Source organism: Hippopotamus amphibius, chromosome 1, assembly GCF_030028045.1.
Source record: "Hippopotamus amphibius kiboko isolate mHipAmp2 chromosome 1, mHipAmp2.hap2, whole genome shotgun sequence".
NCBI lineage: Eukaryota > Metazoa > Chordata > Mammalia > Artiodactyla > Hippopotamidae > Hippopotamus > Hippopotamus amphibius.
The window spans coordinates 108,924,832-108,945,063 of NC_080186.1; positions in this window are offsets into that span (position 1 = coordinate 108,924,832).

Below are 20,232 nucleotides of genomic sequence, written 5' to 3' on the forward strand. Positions count from 1 at the left end.
TATATTCAGTCTTTTAAATTTTAGCCATTCTGATGTCTATAGTGGCTTCCCATTTCGGTTTCCAAAAGCTGATTGGTCATTTAGCTATCTTCTACTGAGAAATGCTGCTTCAAATCTCCTGCTCAAAAATACACTACATTGTTTGTAATTTTCTTTGTGATATATAAAAGTTCTTTATATATTTCACAGAAGTCTCTTGTCAGATATATGTATTGCAAGGAATAACTGCGGGTCTATGGGTTGCCTTTTCACTTTTTAAATGGAAATTATGGTAAGTTAAAGATTTAATAATTTATGAAATCCAGTTTATTCAATTTTTTAATCTGTGGTGAGTGCCTTGGCATTTTGTATAAGAAATTTTTGTCTATGCCTTAGTCAAGAAAACATTCCATCATTCTTTAAAAAGCATTGCAATTTTAAAAAGAACATCTCCAATTAACTTTAGTATATGGAGAGAAGTGATTTTTTTTTTTTTTTCTGTTATCCTGTCCCATGTGTTGGCTGGAATTCTTTTTTTTTTTTTTTTTTGGGGAGGTACACCAAGTTCAATCATCTGTTTTTATAAAGAAGTGATTTTTAATATTAAATTATTTCTAAATGAATAGTCATTTGTTTTATCATATTTTGTAGAAAAGCTTTTCATTACTCTGCTATGCATATTGCTGACTTTATTTAAAAAATCAAATAATTGCATACGGATGTGGGTAACTTTTTTACTCTCTACTCTTTCACATTGATATAATTGTGTTGTGTTTACATACACCAATAGTATAGTGTCTTAATTACTATAGTTTTCACCTGAATTTTGAAATCCAGTAGAGTAAGTCTTCCAACTTAATTTTTCTTCAGTGTGTCTTGGCCAATCTACATACTTTGACTTCATATACATTTCATAATTAGCCTGCAAATTCCCCCACAAAATGCCTGCTGCAATATTATTCGGAATAACATTGATTTGACATTCTAAAAATATTGACTCATCTAATTTATGTATATGATATATGTTTCTATTTATTTAGGTCTTTAATTTCTCTCAGCAATGGTTTTCAGGAGTCTTCAGTATATGTGTTCTTAAGCATTTAATGATTATGGATGTGAATCTCTATTATGTTTCACTGAATTTTATTTTCTAAACACTGCTAGTATGAAGAAAGAATTGCAGTAGATTTTTATATGGATCCTCTTGAGATATGATACAGGTAGAAGAGACTGCACCACTTTAAAGTATACAATAAGGGACTTCGTAGGTGGCGCAGTGGTGACAAATCTGCCTGCCATTGCAGGGGACACGGGTTCGATCCCTGTCCCAATAACATCCCACTTACTGTGGAACAACTAAGCCTGTACAACACAACTGTTGAGCCTGTGTCCCACAATTACTGAAGCCTGCGCACCTAGAGCTGTGCTCCACAGCAAGAGAAGCCACCACAGTGAGGAGCCTGCACACCACAATGAAGAGTATCCCCCACACACCAAAACTACAGAAAGCCTGTGTGCAGCAACGAAGACCCAACACAACCAATAAGTAAGTAAGTAAGTAAGTAAGTAAGTAAGTAAATAATTAAATAAATAAATAATTTTTGCCAAAAAAAAAGTTAGGAATAGCTCTGTGACTTACTTTGGCCAAAGCAATATGCGTGGAAGTAACATGCTTCACTTCTGGGTAGATGCTGAAAAAAATAAAGTATACAATTCAATGCATTTTGATAGATGTATATACTATTAAAACCACAGCTACAATCAAGATCCAGGGTATTTCCCTTCTGTCACAACTTTCCTGTGCCCCTTTGCAGTCCAGCACTCCCTCAACTCTCAGCCACAGGCAACCACTGCCAGAATAGATGAATCTGCCTTTTTAACAACTTTATATAAGTGGATCCATATACGTACTCTTTTCTGTCTGCTTTCCTTCATGCAGCATAATGATTAAAGCATATCCATCTTATTATATGCATCAACAGTGCGTTCTTTTTATTGCTAAGTAGTATTCCATTTGTATGAATATATCAGCTCTGTTTATACATGCATCTTTTCTTTTTATTGGTTATTTTTTATACACCTTTATTGGAGTATAATTGCTTTACAATGTTGTGCTAATTTCTGCTATACAACTAAGTGACTCAGCTATATGTATACATATATTCCCATATCTCCTCCCTCTTCAGCCTCCCTCCCACCCTCCCTATCCCATCCCTCTCGATTGTCACAGAGGACCGAGCTTATCTCCCTCTGTATGCAGTAGCTTCCCACCAGCTATCTATTTTACCTTTGGTAGTGTATATATGTCAATGCTACTCTCTCACTACACCTCATTTTTCCCTTTTCCTTCTGTGTTCTCTAGTCCGGTCTCTACACCTGCATCTTTATTCCCACTCTGCCATGCTATTCGCCAGTATTATTTTTCTAGATTCCATATATATACGTTAGCATACAGTATTTGTTTCTCTCTTTGTGACTTACTTCACTCTGTATGACAGTCTCTAGGTCCATCCACCTCACTACAAATAACTCAATTTCATTCCTTTTTATGGCTGAGTAATATTTCATTGTATATATGTGCCACATCTTCTTTATCCATTCATGTGTCGATAGACATGACACATGTCCTGGCTATTGTAAACAGTGCTAATGTTTCCACGTACTGGCTATTGTAAACAGTACTGCAATGAACACTGTGGTACATGTATCTTTTTAAATTATGGTTTTCTCAGGGTATATGCCCAGTAATGGGATTGCTGGGTCATATGGTAGTTCTATTTTTAGTTTTTTAAGGAATCTCCATACTGCTTTCCACAGTAGCTGTATCTATTTACATTCCCACCAACAGTTTACTTTCCCTTTTCTCCACACCCTCTCCAGCATGTGTTGTTCCTAGGGTTTTTGATGATGGCTATTCTGACCAGTGTGAGGTGATACAGCAGGTTTGATTTGCATTTCTCTAATGATAAGTGATGGGCATCTTTTCATGTGCCTCTTGGCTATCTGTAGGTCTTCTTTGGAGAAATGTCTGTTTAGGTCTTCTGCCCATTTTTGGATTGGGTTGTTTGTTTTTCTGATATTGAGCTGCATGAGCTGCTTGTATATTTTGGAGGTTAATCCTTTGTTAGTTGCTTCATTTGCAAATTTTTTCTCCCATTCTGAGGGTTGTCTTTTCATCTTCATTAGGTCCCATTTGTTTATTTTTGTTTTTATTTCCATTCCTCTTAGGAGGTGGGTCAAAAAGGATCTTCCTGTCATTTATGTCATAGAGTGTTCTGCCTATGTTTTCCTCTAAGAGTTTTATAGTGTCTGGCCTCATATTTAGGTCTTTAGTCTATTTCAGATTTATTTCTGTGTTTGGTGTTCTCATTTCATTCTTTTACATGTAGCTGTCCAGTTTTCCCAGCACCACTTATTGAAGAGGCTCTCTTTTCTCCATTGCATATTCTTGCCTCCTTTGTCAAAGATAAGGTGCCCGTATGTGCGTGCGTTTACCTCTGGGCTTTCTGTCCTGGTCCATTGATCTATATTTCTGTTTTTGTGCCAGTACCATACTGTCTTGACTACTGTAGCTTTGTAGAGTCATCAAGAAGGTGAGTCAAAAATTATCCACGTTCTGGCTGTAGAATTTAGTTTAACTTTTAGAAAAGACAAATACATCATTTTCCAACATAATCTCCTTGCTTTTCAATACACTTTGTCCGTGTGTTAAAAAACTTTCATATTCCCTCATTAAAAAATGTTTTAGGCTGAGCTGCGAGCCACGAATGCACCACTGTCTTCACTTCTTCATCAGAAGTGAATCTTCGTCCTCACAGGGATGTTTTCAGGGGACCAAACAGGTGAAAGTTCAATGGTGCAAGATCAGAACTATAGGGAGGCCACTTTAACACCTCAAAACGAAGTAATCCATGATAGACTTAGGTTTCAAAAAGTGTCTGTGAGATGGGTACCCAAAACAACTCATGGAACAGCATAAACAGAAGTGCTTGGATATCTGCAAAGAAAATTTGGAGCCATACTCTAAGGAAGGTGAAAGTTTCTTAAAGAGAATCATTACTGGTGATGAGCTGTGGATTCATCATTACGAGCTTCAGAGTAAATGGAAGAGGATGGAATGGAAACATCCTCAACCACTGACCACGAGAAAGTTCAAAACTCAACCATCAACAGGAAAATTGATGCTTACAATTTCCTGTGATTCCCAAGGGCCAATATTGGAACATTGCCAGGAAAAATGTTCAACAATCAACAGTGCTCGTTACAGTGAGATGTTTATTGAAGAGCTGAAGCCTAAACTTCAGATTAAATGCAGAGGACTGCTATCCAAGGGTATGGTAATCTTGCATGACAATGCACATCTGCACATTTCTGCCCACACTGTCGAGACTCTGCAAAAACTTCATATTTCATCAGGTCTTTTGACCAATTCTTTTTTTTTAATTAATTAATTTATTTATTTTAATATTTTTAATTTTTTAGAACATTTATTGAAGTACAATAGACACACAATAAACTGCATATATTTAAAGTGTACAATTTGATAATTATTTTCTTATTAGTAATGTATATATGGCAATCTCAATCTTCCAATTCAACCCACCCCAACCCCCGACCAATTTTTTTATTGCACTGTCTTATCATACAAAACATGTGTAAGAACAGTACAATGAAAACCCAGAACATTACTTTGAAAAATTAAAGAACTGAATAAATGGAGAATAAATAAATGGGAAACTTGTAGATTAGATGACTCAATGTTTTAAATGTCAATTCTCACCAAATTAATCAACAGATCTCTACAAACCCAACCAAACTTCCAGAAGATATTTTGGTAGACATTTATAAGCTAATTCTAAAAGATATATAGAAATTTGAATGTTCTTGATTCATCAAAGCAGTTTTACAAGAGAAGAGTTAGGTGGATGACTTACATTGCCTGTTTCCAGAATTACTATACAAATCTTTTCCCCAATGTAACGTTGATCTCTTTGTCTTCTTTTTCAGTTTTAAGAGTTTCTGTATCGTCTGGGTATAAGTCCTCTATCAGATATGCAATTTATAAATATTTTTTACTAACTGTGGCTTAACTTGCCATTACTTACCAGTGTCTTTTAAATATATATTGATTTAGCTGCACTGGATCTTAGCTGGGGCATATGGGATCTTTACTGTGGCATACAGGATCTTTTGTTGTGGCGCACAGGTTCTTTGTTGTGGCATGTGGGCTTCTCTCTCTAGTTGTGGTGTGTGGGCTCAGTAGTTACGGCACGTGGGCTCTGTAGTTGTGGCACACTGGCTCTCTAGTTGTGGCTTGCATGCACAGTAGTTGCAGCTCGTGGGCTTCGTTTCCCCATGGTATCTGGGATCTTAGTTCCCGGACCAGGGATTGAACTTGTGTCCCATGCATTGGAAGGCAGATTCTTTACCACTGGGCCACCAGAGAAGCCCCCTAGTGCCTTTTAAAGACCAAAAGTTTTCAATGGTTATGAAGTCTTTTTTATCAACGTATTGTTCTATTGATTATATCTTTGGTATTGAGCTAAGAAATCTCTGTCTAAGCTGAAGTCACAAATACTTTCCTCGATATTTTCTTCTACAAGTTTTACAGTTTTCAGGTTTATATTTAGATCTATGATCTATCTTGAGTTACTTATTGTACATGGTGTGAGATATGGATTCTGCTCATTTAGTTAACTACTTTTCATATGGATATAGATATTCACTAGCTGAAAAGGTTGAAAGAGATCATCACCGTTTGAAAGATTTCTTCACCATTTGTTGAAAAGAGTATCTTTTCTGGATTACCTTTTTTCATTGGTCAAAAAAGGTCAGGCTCTTTATAAATATAGGTTTATTTGGGGACTCTTTATTCTCTTCCATTAATCTGTTGACTGACCACTACAGAATACCATAGTGATTTGATTGCTACAACTTGAAAATAGTTCTTGAAACCAGGTAGAGTTAGCCATCCAACTTTTTTCCTCATTTTATAGAAAGTGTTTTGACTCTGCTATGTCTTGTGCATTTACAAATTCATTTTAAAATCAGCTGATCAGTTACCATCAAAGGTGCTCACTGTGTTTATTAGTTGGATTGCACTGAATCAAACTGGGGAAAATTGACACCTCAAAAATAGTGAGTCTTCTAACTCATGAACAAAGAATTTATTTCCATTCTTTTCACAGTCCAAACAGTTGTTTCTGAATGTTCTGCCTATTTGACTGGACCCAAAACTCAGTATAAACATAGACTTACTCTCAGTGGTTTATGATCAACCAATTTAAGAGTTATGTACATTACATACCATTGTATACAGTGAGCTGGCTGACCCCGTCCTTTTTACCTGTTTCCTGTGGGGGGTCTGACAGGTGGTATAATGTCACTCACTACTTCCACTGACATTCCAGGATGACATTGTGGCAATCTGTACAAACAATTGCTATTCATTGTTGTTTATCAAAATCATCATAAGCTGTGTGTAAAGCTGCATATTAGTGAGCATGATCACCCGTTAATATTTTGGTAGTCAGCTCTTCAGTTAGGTCAAAGACTATAATTTGAAAATGAGAAATAACTTTATTATTTTTAGCTTGTGAAAAAAATATGCCATTTCCATTTCAGGTATGTGTGCTGATGTGCAGGTTCCTGAACTCCTCTCAAAGGTCCTTGGTGGTCCAAGACAATACAGATTAATTATGTACAGGATGATTGCAGATAATGGGCTGAACAGTTAGTGTCCATGGGATACAAAATTTTGCTAAACATGTTTTTGTTACATGGAAGGTTCTTCTGAGCGAACTCATTTGCAGCTCCAAAAGCTCAAGACATTTTTCTCCACCACCTGTGGCTATTGTCATAAAACCTGCTCTGCCTCTTCCTAGGTCACCGACCATGGGATCTGTTTCATTCCATGGCCCTAGAGGAAGAGCCATTTTCAAGCTTATCTAATTTAAGTGAATTAAGGGCCCCTTGTTTCCATAAGACCAGTGGAAGTGAAAGGCTCTCTTTGTCATTTGGTAGGAAGGGTTATCATTTGGGTTATTTGAGGAATGTGCTGCCTTCACAAGTCATTAGATGCCTCTAAAGGCAATAAATTTTCTCTCACTACATGACACTAAACCCCACCCATGCACTGCATTCCCTAAAACCTCACTTTCTGAGTGGGATCTTGATCTTTTAAAGATTCATTGCCCAACCACACATTATTCATTCTTTTCAAGTCCAACCCTCTGCTTTTTCTCTTGAATTTGCTACCAACTAAACAGAATCTGGGAAAGGAAACACAGTGAGGGAGCCCATGCCAAGAATTTGTGACAGTCAAATATGACAGTTGGTACCCAGGACACTTTCTGGAGGAGACTCTCTAGGTGCTTTGTGACCTGACTCTTCAGGAGGTAGAAAGCCAGGTGCTGTCATTGCTCCTGTTCACATCTTCCCTTTGATCAGGATGAGGCTATTGCTGTCCGCTATTGATGTTCTCACCTACAGACACCCAGGCTGAGCTGGGCACCATCACCTTTCAACTTCTTTCAGTAAAGATTTATGTATCCTCCTTTTGTATCCTCCAGTGGAATGACCATAGTGATTTACTCACAAGGGCTCAGTAATGTCTTCATGGAGCTCAACTAACTGAGAATCCAAGTTATCTAGATGAGCAGAAATGTTATATTTCATAGAACTTGATAGGACAAAGAAGAGGAGGGAATTCGGGAGTGTTAGGTAATTCTGTTTTTAAGAAAACAAAAGTCATTGGGTTTATCAACCATCTGAATATCAAAAGCCAGGATTTCAATCCCAGACCATCCTACATCTCACTGCAAACTTGGAGTTTGCTTTACTCCTTTTCACTTTAGTTATTTGATCTACAATTAGAGATAAAACACCAAATTCTACAAGTCTAGAAATATGGCTGATATTTAAATGATTTTTGATATGGAGAGAGAATCTTGAAGACTGGAGAGTATTTAACTTTGAGAGGAAACAGCTAATCACGCATCATGATGACAAGGATGAACCTATAAGACAAATCAAACTTGCCTCATTGTCTCTCCAGCTGCCCAGGACATAGTCAGTAGCTACAGATATTAGCAGTTATCTCTGAAGACCGTGACAGTGTTGAATGCCTTGAGCCAACATGGAGCCCAGGTGTGAGTTGTATCCTGAGAAGCTGAAATCTGGCTGAGAACCAGGGTTCTTGGGCCAGGAGAGACCATGTAGCTGTTGGAAAAAAGAGAAGGGGGACCAGGAACACCCATGAGGTCATCCCTAAGCAGCGCTGATCATCTCTTCCAATGAGCCCACCACCACTACACCTCTCATGATTTTGTTGTTACTCGATGGAGAGCTCCATGAAGTTTGGGACAACATTTGATTCGTCTGTGTGCATGACTCCTGGCACTGAGTCAAGAACCGAGGAGGCTCTCGGCAATATTTGTTCACTGACTGAATAAACATGCTTGCAAGTCTCCACTCATCTTAACGACATTCCTGTCCAACTGTCCTGTCAGGGATGCTCTGCTTTCTCCCAGGATGTAGCATCCCTTTCCTTAATAGGAGCCTTCCCTACGCTATCCTCATCCTAGGACACCTGCCCGTGGTGACTCTGATGAAGACACAACTGTCCTCAGGGATTCCTCTCAATGGTTCACTCTGTCATTAGGAAGAGAAGTCCTTGGCCTCCCCTCCCATCCTCTGGGCTGCCACAAAATCCCAACTGAGGGCCTCCACGTTTTGTTGAAACTATGCACTTGTATTCTTCCTCTCACTGCTTTAATCTCCTCGTGGAAATATTACTCATATAGGAACTCCAAATTGTTAACACAACATAAGGCAAATTAAGCACTCAACATATAGTTCAGAGATGTTGTATGTAAAGCCTTTGAAACGGTAAATGCAGAAGAATATTATTACTATCTCTGCTTCAGAAACAAGGGTCCCATTAGCTTGGTCCCTGGGAAGAATGAATATCTCGAATTCTTCTCCACACATTATTTATCCGTCTTAGTGAACACTTACTTGGGAGGGCATCCACCACTGGGAAGCTCCAAGTTTGAGTTTGGGGGGTCTAGGACAGAGCATCAAGGTCCCATCCTCTTCCCCCTGGAGTTGGTGCTTCCCAGAAGTATAAGCCAACCCTGAACCATCCTGTGGATCTCCTCGGCAGGTGCACAAGTTCACTGTGGAGTAACTTACTCTCCCAGTCCTCCCTGCTCAGCTGAGGTGCTCCTTGAGGACCTGGATGATGCTCTGTGCACATCCCACTATCCCTTGATGTTTCTGGACTCAGCTTGTCCTTCATCTCACCTCCCTTGGCAACCACCTCCCATACCATTATCTTGTTTTTCTCTGGATTTTTCTCATCCTTCAGACCAGTTGATTTTCTTTCTTCCATCTCCTCCCTCATTTCTGTGTTTTTGGTGTGTGAGCTCAGTTGAGGCTCCTGTAGGGGACACACAGAGAAGGGACCAAGGTCAGCTCTTGGCTGCAGGTCCCAGCGCACATTTAACATGCATCTCAGTCTCTCGTGCCCTCGGAAAAAAATTCAGCAAGAAGGGGGTTTGGAGAACCTGAATAACCTTATCTTACTGACCAGGAAGCTGAGATCTGTATGGAGATGTTCCCTACATGCCCACACCACTTGGTGGCAGCAGAGTCACCACACAAACCTTGACCATAAGCCTTTCTGTCCAAAAGCACCAGGAACCCATGGTTGAATTTCAGGGGACATTAGATCAAACATACGTATTTCCCTTAGTAAGACAAAAATATCTGAAGGGGGACTTCCCTGGTTACACAGTGGTTATGAATCCACCTGCCAATGCAGGAAACACGGGTTCGATCCCTGGGCGGGGAAGATACCACATGCTGCAGAGCAACTAAGCCGGTGCGCCACAACTCCTAAGGCTGTGCTCTAGAGCCCTCGAGCCACATCTACTGAAGCCCATACGTCTAGAGCCTGTGCTCTGCGGCAAGAGAAGCCATCGCAATGGGAAGCCTGCACACTGCAATGAAGTAGCCCCGCTAGCCACAACTAGAAATAAAGCCCATAAGTAGCAACAAAGACCCAATGCAGCCAAAAAATGTCAAGTAATTAAAAAAAAAACTGAAGGACATTCTCCAAAAATAATTTTATGGCTGTTCAATAGTCTTCTGTTGATACTCAGTTATCAATCCTGGCTGACACAATGGGACCAAGGTACCCATGAGTATTAAATACATCATCGTCATTAATTTAAAAAATATATCAATATGTATGTGATTCTCTATAAACATCTGGCTCCTGTGTTATGGGTCATCTTCCTGAGAGCAGGTGCTCTGCGTGCCTTGTTCCCCCCTCCTCCCCAGTGCCTGCTCAAGAGCCTGCCACATAGAACATTCAGTAAATACTTGTCAAGCAGTATTTATGTACTGCTAGTTACCAGGAGTTACTAACTTTTACCAGTGTCATCTACTCTCTACCCTAATTCCGATCAGTTTCTACCCTAGGTCTGTGCAAAAGCAATGAAAGCACAGTCCTAGGAAAAGCAGTCCAAGATGCAAATACCAACTCCACCATGCACCTAGCTTGCTTTACATGGTGATTTCATTACCCCCTTGGAACATATGGATCGCAAGTTTAATAGAGAACACTGTACAATGTAAAAGAGAGAAAATAGTATTAACCTTGGATGAGTAACTGATATCATGCAGCAGACAGGCTCCAATCCCTGGGCACTAGCTGCACCCTATAGAACACTACGTCACGGTCACTATGGGACTGTTAAAAACTTCTGGGGAGACGGCACAAGAAACTGCATTTCAGACAAAAATCTGAAGGAGATTCTCATGCGAGGAAAGGCCGAACCATTAAAGAAACAGCCTAGGACTCCCCAGTGGCAACAAGGATGACGCAGCTTAAGTACAGCACGTCCCTTGGCAAGGTGGCCTCTCAAGGAGAAATGTCTCCTTTCCCAGGATGGGGGCCCAACCCCGCCCAGCCCCACTCTCCTCCAGGGGCAGCACAGCGCTGGGCAGCAGTGGCCATGGGACAGGATGTGGCCTCCGGCAGAGAGCATATGTGGGGACCTCTCCCCGGGCTCCTGCGGGTATCAGCCCAGATCCAAACCCACAGGTAAAGCACAAAGCCGAGCAGCTCAGCCTGTGAAGTGAAATCTCATTGAGGAGCCACCCCTTTCCTACCTGGGCGGCTCTTCCATTTCTCCTCTGGTGTCTGGCTCACGGCGTGGGGATAAAAGGAAAGGGCCCTTTCAGTGCTTAGTCCTTCCTGAGTGCATCCGTTATCCTCCCTGCCCAGGGCCTTGGTGCTGAGCAGGGGTAGGAGCAAGTCCGCGGCCACCTCTGTGCTCTCACATTCATGTCCTTCTCTGTCCCTGCAGCCTGGGCCCCTCGCAGCCCACTCTCAGACCCTTCCAGAATGCCAGGCACCAACAGTCACAGAACATTCTTCCATCAGTCAGGAGTTGTACAGAAAGGGAGGCGTTTCTACACAGATCCCCACCCCATAAACATGTCTTGTGGAGAAAACCCAATTCAAACTCTCCCTCTCACTCCTAGCTCCCCTGGTCAGGTCCAAGAGGCATCTCACCACCTGGACAGGTGTAGCTGTACGGGAGAACGCTGGGTTGCAGCTCAGTGCCAACAGCAAGAGAACTGTGATCTTCAGAAAAAGGCTGTGTCTAAAGCAAAATGAGGCAGTTGACGTAGTCTGTCATTGGCACCCCTCCCACCGCTCTTTTCTGCATCCTTTTTCTTTTCTTGGGGGTGTTTTTCCCAACTCTCTAATCAGCTTTCAGACCCCTGGATCGGTGCCATACTGACAAGGAGGAGGCCCTACTGGAGATGTTATTAGGCAAACACAGATGCAGCCATTCGTGTGGTGGACAGTTGTGACCGAGACCTAACTGGCTTTTCTAAATCAGAGTTAGTTTCTGTGTTGGAGGAAGAAGGGCAGAGAAAAGCCATTTTAGTGCTGTTTGCTACTAAAAAAAGACATGGGCCAGGCCATGTCTCCCTTGGAGATGGCATATTCACTTGGGTTACCAGCTTGGAGGACTAAGAATGGCAAGTATTGAAAACTTCAGCCACCAAAGGCACTGGCCTTGACGAGGCAATGGAACGGTTCGTTGAAACACTAAGGGAAGGCAGTAGTACAATCACTCCAGCTCCTCTGCAGTGGACACCACCTGACATGTCCCTGTGGAAACAGTTAAGTGGGCTTTCTTCCTTTCACGTTAAAAGTAATTTGAGGGAAGCATTGAGTAGTAGTCATTAACCACATAGGATGAGCTGACGTGAGGACCTAACTTTTACCTTAGGCCTTCTCTCTAAGGGTGGAGGAAGGGCTTTGTCCCTTGCTAACAAATGTTCAGTCAAGGGTCAGTAAGAGGAAAGGTAGTAGGGTAGAGGAGAGGCCTGCCTCATTACGTGCAACCTTAGCTCAGGAGATGGCCAGACGTTTAGCAAGTGCTAGGCCGACTTCCACAGCCTTCAGTGATTTTTTAAAAATTTATTTATTAATGTATTTATTTATTGGCTGCATTGGGTCTTTGTTACTGCACGTGGGCTTCTCATTGTGGTGGCTTCTCATGTTGCAGAGCAGGGGCTCTAGGCGTATGGGCTTCAGTACTTGTGGCACATGGGCTCAGTAGTTGTGGTGCATGGGCTTAGTTGCATGTGGGATCTTCCCAGACCAGGGATCGAACCCATGTCCCCGAACTGGCAGGGAGATTCTTAACCACTGCACCACCAAGAGAGTCCCTTCAGTGATTTTTTTTTTAAACCATGTGAAACCCCTGACACTTAGCACCTACCCTAGTAACTGTACATGTGCACTTACAACTCCCTTACACACACCCCTGTATGGAGGAGGCCCATGGGGCTTGGTTAGCATCAGCTGTCCTGTGTTTGAAGCCAACTGACTCTTTAAAGAAGTCACCTGAGCTTCTAGATGCCCCTGTGAGAGGACAGTGATGTTTAGGGATCTTGCTGGCAGAGCCCCAGCCCCTAACGTGGGCTCCAAAGGCAGGGGGCCAGCTTCTCATCTCCAACCTCCTCCTGCCCTGCTGGGTGGCCGCAGGGACTGACCTGCTAGATGAGCATCGTGGTGAAATCCAGAACCTGCGCCAGCGCCTGGAGGAGTCCATCTGCATTAACGACTGCCTGGGGGAGCGGCTGGAACACAGGCTCAGCTCCACTGCCCACGGAAGCGGTAGGAGAGGCCCTCGGCTTCCTATTTCTGGTCATAAATTAGGGAGAATATGAAAGTTGCCCTTGGGCAGAGCTTCAAAATTTTCAAAGCACCTTGGTCTGCTTCCCTCCACTTGCTCCTTACAGTCAACAAGGCAGGGGGGTAAGTACTATTCTCCTCCCTTTGCAGCTGCATCTGAGCTCAGAGAGTAGCTTTCCTCACTGCACATCTAACCAGCTATGGTCCCCAGAATCCTCTCTCTCATCCATCCTTAACCTGCTCACATGCTGCCTGCTGACTTCTGTGCCCTGGTCCTGTGATTGGCAAGTGGTAGAGCCAGGTCTGCAGGGCCTCCCCCAGCCGCTTCCCGAGGTGGCCTTCCTCCCCGCACTCTCCCCCAGGCTGCTGACACTTGGAGGCCGTCCCTTCCACACGCCCTTGTCCTGCCCACACCGCAGCAGCCGCTATTTAGGGAGGAGAGCCTCCTGAACAGCTGCAGCCAGGGCATACGAAATGCATGCAAAGAACCCACACAGAGGAGCCCCTCGAAAGCCAGGCATTCGGCCCAACAGGCTTTAGGCCCAGGACTCAAGTCCTCAGGGTTTTCTGCTGGGTTGAGACAGTGTGTTTGGAGACACAGAGTGAGCAACACAGGGAGGCTCTGATACCCAACTGTGTGACTTGCCTGCTTGCACTTCCCGAGACAGGACCCACCTCTAACTTCTACAATCCAAGCCTGGAGTCCACGCCTCAGCTCTGCAGTGAGAACAGAGTCCTTAGGGAAGAAAACCGGAGCCTTCAGGCTCAGCTCAGTCATCTTTCCAGAGGTGAGTGGTCAAAAGCCACAAACTGTGGTCACTCTTGGGTCCCTTTTTTCCCTGGCCACACCAGTCAGCAACTGGAGAAGCAAAGAGACAAGAAAGAGAGAACTGAGCTACCCAGACCCACCAACCCCAACTCCCAGAGCTATTATCAGCCTAGAAAGGGCTGCTTCCTGACAATTCCCAACCATGGGTCCTTAGACTCCTAGGCTCCAAGGATGAGGCGCTCTAGTAAACCCACCACTTCTGTGCAACCCACATTCAGTCATTAGCTATCAAACTGGATACCAGTTAGTGCCTGTTCTACCTGCACACAACTCACAGCTAGTCTGGACCCAGGAAAGGAAGGAACATGAAGCCTGTGTGCTCTCTCAGGTTTCTCCAGACTTTGCTGCAGCTCTCTGTGTCCCTCCCAGTGCTGATCTGCTATCCCCATGTCTCCTCACCACCTCCCTACTCATATACCCAGGGCTCCTCTTTGGTCCCTAGTCCTCATGACTCTGTGTCTGGAGGTGCTACCAAAACGTCCTCCAGAGCGTTCCCAACACTATTCAGTGGGCATCCACGTGTGGGCATCATTTCCTGTGTGGCCTGGGGGACAGCTGACCTTAGTGTTAGTTGACTTAATGAAATCAATGTTTTCAATCACAAATTATTTTTATTTACAAATATTTATTGAATAGCCATAACAGACAAAGAATAGTGGCTAAGAGGATGAAGCCCAGAATGAAAGAATGCTTGTGGAAAGGAAAAAGACATCAAGAGATATTGCCAAGTTAGCCTCCTCGGAGCAAGAGATGTGAGAGGAAAGGTCACCATTTGGGAAGATAACAAAAGCCATAGATAAGGGAGAAGGTAGAACTACTAAACTACCACTGTGTGCCTGGAAAGACCAGAACAGACCTCACAGGTGAGAAGACAGGAAGATTTAAATGAGCTCAGTCTGCCAGGCCCAGGTGATTCCACCCCAGACGACTGACAGCACCAGAGCCCTGTTCTCAGAGTCCCTGTCAATAGCCTTTGAGAAATCCTGAAGATCAGAGAGATGCTGCCAGACCAGGAAAGAACAGATGGCTCTCTTTTCAATATGATGAAAATACTATATACTAAAAACTGTAGTCAAGAAATTTTTATGTTGATCCCTGGAAAAACTCAAGAATGGATTATTGCACAGTAGGTATGTGAGCGGTTAGAAAATAAAGAGCGTTAGGAAGCAGAGTGTTTTCTCTAAAAGCATGGTGGGCTGTATTAAATCAGGGGATCAAAGGGCATTGCAGAGAAAGAGGTTCCCATTCCCCTGAGTGTGTGGACAGTCAGACAGTCACTTTGCCTCCCCTGGCAGCATAAGCTGGCCTTCCTTTTGCCTTAGTTCCGATTGTCATGATGGATATGCTTGGGCTCATCTTCCTGTGACCTTTGGCCCTACAATATAAGTACTCCTGTGTTCTGCTCACCAGAGCACTCCCAGGAAACAGAATGTCTGAGGGAGGCTCTGCTGACCTCTCGGTCCCAACTTCAAGAGCTGGAAATGGAGCTAGAGCACCAAAAGGTGGAACGACAGCAGCTTTTGGAAGACTTGAAGGAGAAGCAACAGGAGATCTTGCATTTCCAGGAGGAACGGCTATCTCTCCAGGAGAAAGACTCCAGGTTAGAGGGAGCCCATTGATAAGGAAGGTGGCCCCATTTTCGGATTTAGAAAAAGGGATATTGGCAAGACAGTTAATGGTCCTTTTTGGAAACCTCAATATCCCCTCTGCTAATCTGGATTTATGGGTAACTTTGAACAGAAGGAAGGACTTCTCTGGGAATGCCTTTTTCACTCCAAAGTTGAGACAGTAAAACCCTGTTATGGAAGCCTTCAGCATATCAGATTCTACAGAAAGTACATTCTTGTGCTTCCAGTTAGTTTTAGGATGTTAGTCCCTCCATAACCTAGGAAGCTTCTACACCAGCCATAATGGTAGTCCCCAGCATAAACCCTGTAACTTCTTGACAACATGAAAAGAGCACTGTGGGGCAGTAAGAATACCAGGTAGTGTGTCCTAGGTATGGTAGCTAATGGCATGACTCCAAGCAAAGTTACTTTACCTTCCTGAGCCTCTGTTGCCACATCCGTAAATTAAAAGCAATGGTTTTCATGACCCCTGAGTTGACATCTAGGGCTGAAATTCTATGATGCCAAAGTTGGCTCATAGCCTCTTGCCCTGGTGGGGCCCTACCAGCTCAGTGGTCCCTTGCTTCTCCCCTGACAGGCTGCAGCATAAGCTGGCCCTCTTGCAGCAACAGTGTGAAGAGAAACAGCAGCTCTTCCAGTCCCTCCAGTCAGAGCTGCAGATCCACGAGGCACTTAATGGCAATTCCAAGAAGGGGCTGAAAGGTATGTTTTCCCCTCTTCCCCACCCTATGAGCTTCCCTGCTCTCGCTAAGGATCCTGATGAATTCTTTACCTTGGGAGTTGTGGAGATCTTGGAAACCTACCTTGTTCTGTCTCAGAAAAAAACCTCAGTCATTGAGGGTCCCAATAAGAAGAGAGGGGCGCTCTCACACACAAAGCCCAGAGGTTGGTGACATGAGCAAGATACAGCCTAGACATCCTTAAAAATAGGCCACAAGAGTCAAACTTCACCCACCTGGATGGTCTGAGACAAGTTAATCAAAGTCCAGATTATACAATGATTCAAAAAAAAAATACAAAGAACTGTCCTGATGGTATCATCATTTGAAGACGTCTCAAATGTTGTGAATTCTGATCACCCATGCAGCCAATGTTGCAGGCAACCTGCTCCCACCCTGACCTTTCCCCAGTGAGAAAATTCAAAGATTTTTTAAAGAAATTTTTATTCTGGATATAATTAACCAGAAAAATAATTTGCAGATATTTTCTCCAAGTCTTTTTAGTGTCTTTGAAAGGCAAAACATTTAAATTTTGTTGAAGGTTAATTAATCCATTTTTTTCTATCATTTATGCTTTTCTTCATGTTGTAGCTAAAAAATCTTTATCTCAAGATCATAAAGATTTCCTTGTATTTTTCTTCTTGCAGTTTTATAGCTTTTGCTCTTATGTTTAGGCGTACATTTCATTTTGAGTTAATTTTGTATATGATGTGAGAAAAAGGTTAAAATTCTTTTTGTCCCATATTGATATCCAGTTTTTCCAGCACCATTTGTTACAAAGACTACCCTTTTCCCATTGAATTACCTTGGCAGCTTTGTTGACAATCAGTTGACCATAACTGCTGTTAGTAGGATTTTGTAATTTTTGGTATACTCATCATTCTTATTTTAATTTATATATAAATATTTCTCATGTGTGGGATACATGTGTGTGGGATAACATTTTTATTTCAATTGCCAAATAAAATTTTTTGCTAAGATATAGAAACACAATTGATTTTTCATCACCATGACATTGATTGGCATCTCTATTGAAAAGCAATTGCCAAGGCAAAAAAAAAAATTACTAGCCAATATATGTGAGTCTACTTCTGAATTCTCCATTCTGTTCCGTTAATCAATATGCCTATTCTTACACCAGTACCAAACTGTCTTCATTGTTAGTTTTATAGTAAATTTTGAAATCAGGTTAAGTCTTCACACTTTTTTCTCTTTTTATTTTTTTTTCTCTTTTAAAAATTTTTTAAAATTTATTTTTTATATTGGAGTATATTTGATTTACAATGTTGTGTTCATTTCAGATGTACAGAAAAGTGATTTAGTTATACGTATACATATATCTATTTTTTTCCGAATCTTTTCCCATATAGGTTATTACAGAGTATTAAGTAGAGTTCCCTGTGCTATACAGTAGGACCTTGTCGATTATCTATTTTATATTAGAATGTATATATGTTAATCCCAGCCTCCTAATTTATCCCTCTCCCACCTCCTTTCCCCTTCAGTAACCATAAGTTTGTGTTTTCTAAGTTCATGAGTCAGTTTCTGTTTTGTAAATAAGTTGGTTTGTATCATTTTTTAAGATTCCACATATAAGTGATATCATGATATTTGTGTTTCTCTGACTTACTTCACTTAGTATGATAATCTGTAGGTCCATCCATGTTGCTGCAAATGGCATTATTTTGTTCTTATGGCTAAGTAATATTCCATTGTATATATGTACCATATCTTCTTTATCCATTCATCTGTTGATGGACATTTAGGTTGCTTCCATGTCTTGGCTATTGTAAATAGTGCTGAGGTGAACATTGGGGTGTAAGTACCTTTTTGAAGTATGATTTTCTCCGGATATATGCTCAGGAGTGGGATTGCTGGATCATATGGTAGCTCTACTTTTAATTTTTTAAGGAACCTCCATACTGTTCTCCATAGTGGCTGTACCAATTTACATTCCCACCAACAGTATAGAAGGGTTCCCTTTTCTCTACACCATATCCAACATCTATTGTTTGTAAATTTTTAGATGATGGACATTCTGACCTCATTGTGGTTTTATTTGTATTTCTCTAATAATTAGCAATGTTGAGTATCTTTTCATGTGCTTTTTGGTCATCTGTATGTCTTCTTTGGAGAAATGTCTATTTAGATATTCTGCCCATTTTTTGATTGGGTGGTTTATTTTTTTCAATATTGAGCTGCATTTGCTGTTTGTGTATTTTGGAGATTAATCCCTTGTTGGTCACATTGATTGCAAATATTTTCTCCCAATCTGTGGGTTGTCTTTTCATTTTGTTGATGGTTTCCCTTGCTGTGCAAAAGCTTTTAAGTTTAATTAGGTCCCTTTTATTTATTTTGGTTTTTATTTCATTACTCTAGGAGATGGATCCAAAAAGAAATTACTGCAGCCTATGACAAAGAGTGTTCTGCCTATGTTTTCCTTTAAGAGTTTCATAGTATCTGGTCTTACATTTAGATCTTTAATCCATTTTGAGTTTATGTTTTGTGTATGGTGTTAGAATGTTCTAATTTCATTCATTTACATGTAGCTGTCCAGTTTTCCCAGCACCACTAATGGAAGAGACTATCTTTTATCCATTGTATAATCTCGCCTCCTTTGTTGTTGATTAATTAACCATAGATGTATGGGTTTATTTCTGGGATTTCTATCTTGTTCCATTGATCTATAAGTCTGTCTTTGTGCCAATACCATACTGCTTTGATTACTGTAACTTTGTAGTATAGTCTGAAGTCAGGGAGCCCAATTCCTCCAGTTCCATTTTTCTCTCTCAAGATTGCTTTGGCTATTTGGGGTCTTTTGTATCTACATACGAATTTTAAGATTTTTTGTTCTAGATCTGCAAAAAATGCCATTGGTAATTGGATAGGGACTGCATCAAATCTGTAGATTGCCTTGGGTGGTATAGTCATTTTGACAATATTAATTCTTCCAACCCAAAAACATGGTATATCTTTTGATCTGTTTGTGTCATCTTCTATTTATCAGCATCTTATAGTTTTCAGAGTACAGGTCTTTTGCATCCTTAGGTAGGTTTATACCTAGGTAGTTTATTCTTTTTGATGTGATGATAAATGGGATTGTTTCTTGAATTTCTTTTTCTGATCTTTTGTCATTAGAGTATAGAAATGCAAGAGATTTCTGTGCATTAATTTTGTATCCTTCAACTTTACCAAATTCATTGATGAGCTCTCATAGTTTTCTGGTAGCATCTTTAGGATTTTCTGTGTATAGTATCATGTCATCTGCAAACAGTGACAGTTTTACATCTTCTTTTTCAATTTGGTTTCCTTTTATTTCTTTATCTTCTCTGATTGCCATGCCTAGGACTTCCAAAACTATGTTGAATAAAAGCAGTGAGAGTGGACATCCTTGTGTTGTTCCTGATTTTAGAGGAAATGCTTTCAGCTTTTCACCATTGAGTATGATGTTAGCTGTGGGTTTGTCATATATGGCCTTTATTTTGTTGAGGTAGGTTCCCTCTATGCCCACTTTCTGGAGAGTTTTTATCATAAATGGCATTGAATTTTGTCAAAAGCTTTCTCTGCATCTATTGAGATGATCATATCGTTTTCATCCTTCAATTTGTTAATGTGGTTTATCACACTGATTGATTTATGGATATTGAAAAATCCTTGCATCCCTAGGATAAATCCCACTCGATCCTGGTGTGTGACCTTTTTAATGTATTGTTGGATTTGGTTTGCTAGTATTTCCTTGAGTATTTTTGTATCTATATTCATCAGTGATAGTGGCTTGTAATTTTCTTTTTTGTGGTATCTTTGTCTGGTTTTGGTATCACAGTAATGGTGGTCTCATAGAACGAGTTT